This window comes from Nanorana parkeri, unplaced genomic scaffold (genome assembly GCF_000935625.1).
Source record: "Nanorana parkeri isolate BGI_ZX_2015 unplaced genomic scaffold, ASM93562v1 scaffold112, whole genome shotgun sequence".
Classification (NCBI taxonomy): Eukaryota; Metazoa; Chordata; class Amphibia; order Anura; family Dicroglossidae; genus Nanorana; species Nanorana parkeri.
Window position 1 is genome coordinate 1,821,762 of NW_017306380.1, and position 6,546 is coordinate 1,828,307.

The following is a 6,546-nucleotide window of genomic DNA, read 5'->3' on the forward strand; positions in this document are numbered from 1 at the left end:
ACACTGCAGAGCAGGAAGCAGAGCCTGCATATGTAATAAGCAAATCTGGCTACTTAGATGTACATAGAGAATTACAAATTATGCATAGAAGAATATTCTCTTTCTGTAAAATATATTGATCTGTTTTACATCAAGATTTTCTGTGCGTGGAACTCTCTTTTCCTTTCTTTGATGATGTTGATCTGAGCTGTAGTTTTGTGGGGATTCAGTAACTGAATGCAAAGGGTAGAAGGGCAGCCAAAGTAAACTGAGTAGGTTGAGGCCTAATGTTATACAGCATAGGTTAATGAAAGGAGGTAAGCATTAAACATAATCATCTGGGAACCCTAGGAATTTTTGTCTGTAGGTGAGATTTTGCATTCTAGAAGGGTGATCATCAGGGCATGTAGCGACAGGAGATCATATTGGTGGCCACCTGCACTTCCTGTACCCCCCTGCTGCAGTACAGGAGATGAGGGAGGGGGCGCTGTTCCTGGCTATAGCCTGATTGGGCAGCTCTGTAGCTGCAATTTAAAGCAATCTTAAAATAACAGGTCCTCAGACATGACCTACTCTATAAAGCACAAAATAACTCCTGAGCTGCTCTTTTTATCTTGATTTTACATCTCATATTTGTACAATTGCTTGCCTGTCCAAAACCACAGTCAGCAAGCGTTCATCAAGCGGTAAATAAGCATTCTGTAAGCACAATTATTTAAAAATATGTTGTCTGGTAGCATATGTAACAAAGCCAGTATAAACTATGTTATATACGGTACAAGCCAACAATTCCTGGAGTGCCATCTTGTGGCCGGCTCCTTTTGCATGGAGTTCAAATCAGTGAAAACTAACCACAAACACGTATATTTAGAAACAATTGCTGCAAGAGATATATTTATTTATTACGTAGGTTTGATTTGTCTTTGATGTGTTGTCTTTATTATTCTTTCCTATGCAAACATGACAAATGGAGTCTGTTGCTCTAGGAGGCACCTCTGCATTCCTTTGACCTATTTTGTTTTAGCCCATATTGTCATTGAGGACCTTTTTTCTAAAATACTTTCCAGGAAGTGTTGGGCCTCCATAATGTGGTTTTCAAAGTGTATTAGCACTTTCCACTCATCCTCATAGTTAGAGTCGACCTGTGACAAAGAAACTGTCACAGGCCGGCTCTATCGATCGAGAAGTGAGCGAACACATACCGTCACTCGCTCACTTTCCAATCATCTCCCTGCAGAGAGCCGTGACTGTCAGTCATCGCTATCCGCATGAATTCCCCCCTCCAGTCTCGCTGCGCTGAGTGGAAGACCGAACACTGGGAGGGGGCGGGCACAGCTGGAACTGCCTCTAGATAGGCAGAGCCCGCTGTCAATCAGCCAGCGGGGTGGATCGCCACAGTATTGTCGGGATCCGTTCCGGCACTCTCAGTACTCAGTATATAGCGGTCAGTAGCCCTCTATATACTGAGCTTAGGGTCAAGGGAGCAGGTTAGTGTACGTCCTCCCCTGACCCTAAAGAGGACTATGGGAAAAACACCCCAGAGTTCTCTTTTAAATCTTGTATAATGATACACGTTCACATTCACATGCAAAACTGCTCCTTACCTTTTTACTTGCGCTTTTCTAAAAACTACAAAACTGAAGTCTTTCACTGCTATGTAGTGTTAAGCTGGCCATACACCTATAGATTATCTGCAGATTTTCTATGGTCAGATGGAAAAAGTGCAACAGATTCTCCCATCTACGCTAAACTGTGCGGATGGAGGAATCTCCCACTGGGACAAGCTTCAGTATCTTGCTAGTCAGCCCCGCTGGCCCTCAAGACACCTCAACAGTACCTGCATCCAATCAGATTGTTCAGGTATTTTGAGAGCCAGCGGGGCTGACTAGCAAGATACTGAAGCTTGGCCCACCGGGAGATTCCTCCATCCACACAGTTTAGCGTAGATGGAGGAATCTGTTGCACTTCTTCCAAGCTGACCATAGAAATTCTGCAGAAAATCTATAGGTGTATGGCCAGCTTTAGAAGGGGGGTGGGGAGTGGAGGTTTCTGTTATCTGTTGTCTGTTGTAAACTAGATCTGGACACTGTCTGTCCTAACAAGTGGTTAAAGAGCTCAAAGATTATGTTCTGCATTATATGTAATGAGGGGAACCTCAGTCAGTCCCCACTTTGTCACTCTCTATTTTCACTTTGAAATTGTTCAGAGTAGCTATCAGGCTGCCCAAAGGCCTCCTCCAAAGAAACCACCGTATACGGTGTGAATGGGAACACGTAACAAACACTTAGCCCTCGTTCACACCTGAACGTTTTGTTTCTACGCTCGACGAACGCTCTACAAAACGCTCAAAAATATAAATCCCATTGTATTCAATGGTCTTGTTCCCACCTTGGCGTATTTCCGCCCGTCCCTAACGCGCTAAAAAACGGCCCACGCCTGAAAAGGTACAGGTACTACTTTGGGCCGTTTTGTTGCACGTTTCCATTGGGATACAGCTAAGTAGCCTTCGGAAACGCGCGACGGTCGCGCAACTTTTTTACCGCGAATCGCAGTAAAAAAACGTGTGACGGTCGAACGACAGACGCGCGTATGCAATACGCCTAGGTGTGAACGAGACCATGGAGGGGTTCTCTCAAAATGTGATTGTAAAAATGGAAGGACATTGTAAGTACTAGTTCCCTTTTCTTTATCAAGTGTGATATTTGTCCAGGCTGGATCCCTATGTCAGTTCTGCTGTCTTATCTCCACACTGCTGCTGTGTGTCATGTGCAGCAGATAGCTTCATGTATCTTTTACAGGTTCTGTCATCATAATTTAAACAGTTTGGAGCAGGAAGGTCGTTTCTCCATGACGTGGTGTAAATGTACATTGTGTCATTGTTGCAACTGATTTTTCCTTCAGTGTTACTTCTTTTGTTTATTTTGGCATTAAAAGTGTTTTTATTCAAGTATTTTTAACAACGTTCTTCCCCCTCCTTCCCTTTTGTTTCCTGTGTGAAGCCATGGCATGGCATGCAAATTAAAGAAGAGGTAGATGCTGTAACCAGCTAGCAGAATAAAATGTATGCATAAGGAGGTTCAGATACCAACTACCGTACTCGGTACAAGTACAGATACTTTTCCAGCTCCAAGACTAGACTAGAGAAAAACTGAAAAGTTAGGGGGCAGTTGTCATTGTTAAGGAGCATATGGGGCTCCTGGGATTTGTGCATCCCTGCTTTAATGTATGATTATATATATATATTGATATATAAATATATGTTATAATTAGGGATGCACCAATGCCATTTTTTCCCAGATCAAGTACTCACATATACAAGTACTGATACATTTTTGTTTAGTGTCATGTGACAGTTTTTCGAAAGCCAGGTCCCATCTGCAACCACTGCGACCCTTGTAGTTCTCGTGAAAATGCCAAGTATCGGCACTGGTATCTGAACATCCCTAGTATGCCCACTTGCTACTGTGTGTTATAGTGAGATTAGAGAATGCCATTTCTTCAGTGCCTACCTAGCCTCCTACCATCCAGAGGGAAAACATATTTGGTATGTAATGCTTACCGCCACCATTGGAAAAAGCACCACAAAGTTGTTTTTTTACTTTGGGATAGAATAGAGTATTAGGTTTTTATTGCTGTCTGTGTCCCACGGTAGACAGATTCACCCTCCCGCTTTGGCCTGGTGACCGTTATCACTGAAAATAAAAGAAAATTCCAAATTTTAGGTTGTCTCCAGAACAGGGATGGTTGGAAAATCTTCCAATGGGGACCCGATGACCCTGCTGACCAGAAGGAATTTCTCTCACTTTGGAGGGATTTCCTCTCACTTCCTGTTCTGCGCTGGCTGTTAGGAAATAAAGAGAAATCTCCCCAATGGGGGACACATGCCAACAAAAAAAAATCGGTTGGGTTATAACACCCACCCCCCTTTTCCCCTTTACTCTATCAAAAGCTTTAAAAAAAAAAAAGTTTTGGCTTCAGTTCTATTTTTAAATATTTGGACAACGGGTGGGCAACTCCGGCCCTCCAGCCGTGCTTTAACTACAAATCCCAACATGCATCTGCCTCTGGGGGTCATGCCTGCGGCTGTCAGTGCCTTGCAATGCCTCATGGTCCTAGCTGATTTTTGGAATACTGAATCTTGTGGTCCAACTAAGAATGTTGGACCAACAGACTGCAATGTAGTGAGGGATACACTTGTGGTTTATACATCATTTGAGCTGTCAGACTGAATAGTCAGTGGTGGCAGATTGTGTGCACACAAGTGTTCTGTTTAATGTTCTCACTCTGCAGATTCTGAAGGGTTAATGTAAACCGAAACATTGCAAATTTGTGCATTTCATACTACTGGATAATGGCCGTGTGCTGCACATTTCTACTGATAATTAATCATTTTTATATGGTCTTTATATAAACAAGTCTTCCGGAAACAACCATCCAAAATAACTGCAGTTCTAGGGACCACCTGACTGTCTGTCATGATCAGAACCACTATGTTATCCATTTCAGATCTTTTTGTTATTTGAGTCCCTAGGACTGAATTTACAGGTAACAGTTGTGACAGCATCTGTCAGATTGGACGGAATTATGTTTCATGTGATGAGAGCAAAAACAAGTATATGAGGGTAATGTTGTGTAAAATGTTATCAGGCTGGAGCTAATCCACGTTAATGGGCACAGTATGAATGTGAAGAGTCATTCCATTAAGATCATTTGATGTGTGGTCTTTCATTCAGGGTATTAGACAGTATTACAGAGCAGCCTTGGACGTCAGAGCTCTTTACAGCTTCCACATGCACATTGCGGGGAAACTGCTTTACCACAACAAAGCCATACTGCAATACAACTATTATTACTTATAAGGCTCGGTTCACACCCAGGCGATTAATCTCACAAAACACAGATTCCCATAGAAGTCAATGGGGCCTGTTCACACCTTTGCTTCGCGTTGTGCGGCTGAAATCACCTGTCGCGCAAGAAGGTACAGGAGCTATTTTCAAGCGGTTGTTGCGCAGTTTGGGTCCTATAGACACAGCTACCTCCTCATGTATCACTGGCCCCTCCCTTTTAGATTGTAAGCCCTCAGGGGCAGGGCCCTCCTTACCATCTTGTCTTGAATTGTATTGTGATTGTAATGTCTTACTTATATTGCAAAGTGCTGCGCAAACTGTTGGCACTATATCAATCCTGTATTATAATAATAATAATAATAATAATAATAATAATAGACATCTCTATGCATTGAAAATCCCGCACACAAAAATGCTCAAACAGCTCACCAGCGCAATTGCCTAGATGTGAACCTGGCCTTAAGGGTTTGTTTTTTATTTAGAGATGCATGCAGTGCCACTTAAAGTCTGTGTAAACCCTAACAATGGTATTCTCCTATTTTGCTCCTTTTTGGTCTGGTAAATATGCAGTTGAGATTGTTTTGTTATATCTGTTCAATAAGTGTGAAAAAAATAAGCTGTTGAACATGTCAGCTTCAGAGCCGTCCTGTGCACACTTCTTATATTATCCCAAGGAGTCATCCTTTTTCTTAACTTGCACTTTCGCACATTTAGTCCCTATGCTCTGGTGATTGTAAGAATGGACAGGACCAGTGGCGTCACAAGGGGTGTGACACCATTGGACACCAAAATGACTAACAGTCATTTTGGTGTCGCCGCCTCTAAAAAGTCTGGGACTCGGTCGAGGTCAACAGTGTCAGGAGAGAGGGGGTGAACCGGCGCATACCTCATTCCGCTGGGTGAACGTCCCCTCCTCTCTCTGCCAGCGTCCATCACCAAGACGGCCGCCGGCAGGCATCAATTAGATGATCGCGCGTGCGCAATGATGTCACTGCAGGTTGTCACCCGGTCTCCGCTCCGGGTGACACCCGGCCTCTGGGCGTCCCTGGACAGGCCTCTGCCTTGCCATATTAATCCACACAGATGGCTGTACTGTCATTCCACGAGAGGCAATTAGGAGCAGAGGGCATTTCTGGCATATAAGCAGATGGTTTTTCTCTACTTTTAGGGTCTTGAAAGCAATAAATACACAGAGAAATGTGCATGTGTAGCAGAGATATACTGGGGGGGTTTTTGTTTTTGTTTTCAGTGTTGAGGAGGACTCATGAGCTTTTATGGAGGCCACTGTTGCTTAACTTTCTTTTTGAGAATGCTTGTTCCCTGGCTGCCGTGCTGATGTTTTGCTTCAGTGCTGTCTGAGCTGATGACCTGGAACAGGTATACAGATAAGGCAATCTGACATTTTTCTGACTCTCATTTGCAGCATGCTTGTTCCAAGTCTGTTCCATAAAAGTACTTAAAGAAGAGCTCCAGGCAGAAATAATCTTAACCCTTGCAGTAGGGCTGCTCCCGCATTGCAAGGGTTAAGTACTTGTTTTCTTCTAGGGACAAAAATAACAAAGATATACTCACCTGAACCTTGGCTGGCTGTTACACTGGTCCCTGCAGCCTGTCTCCTCATCCACTCCAGTGATGGAATGTCTCTCATTGTCCTGACGTCCAATACACTACATGATGACTCACAGTACCTTAGACCGCTGGAGCGGAGGGGGGGGGGGGG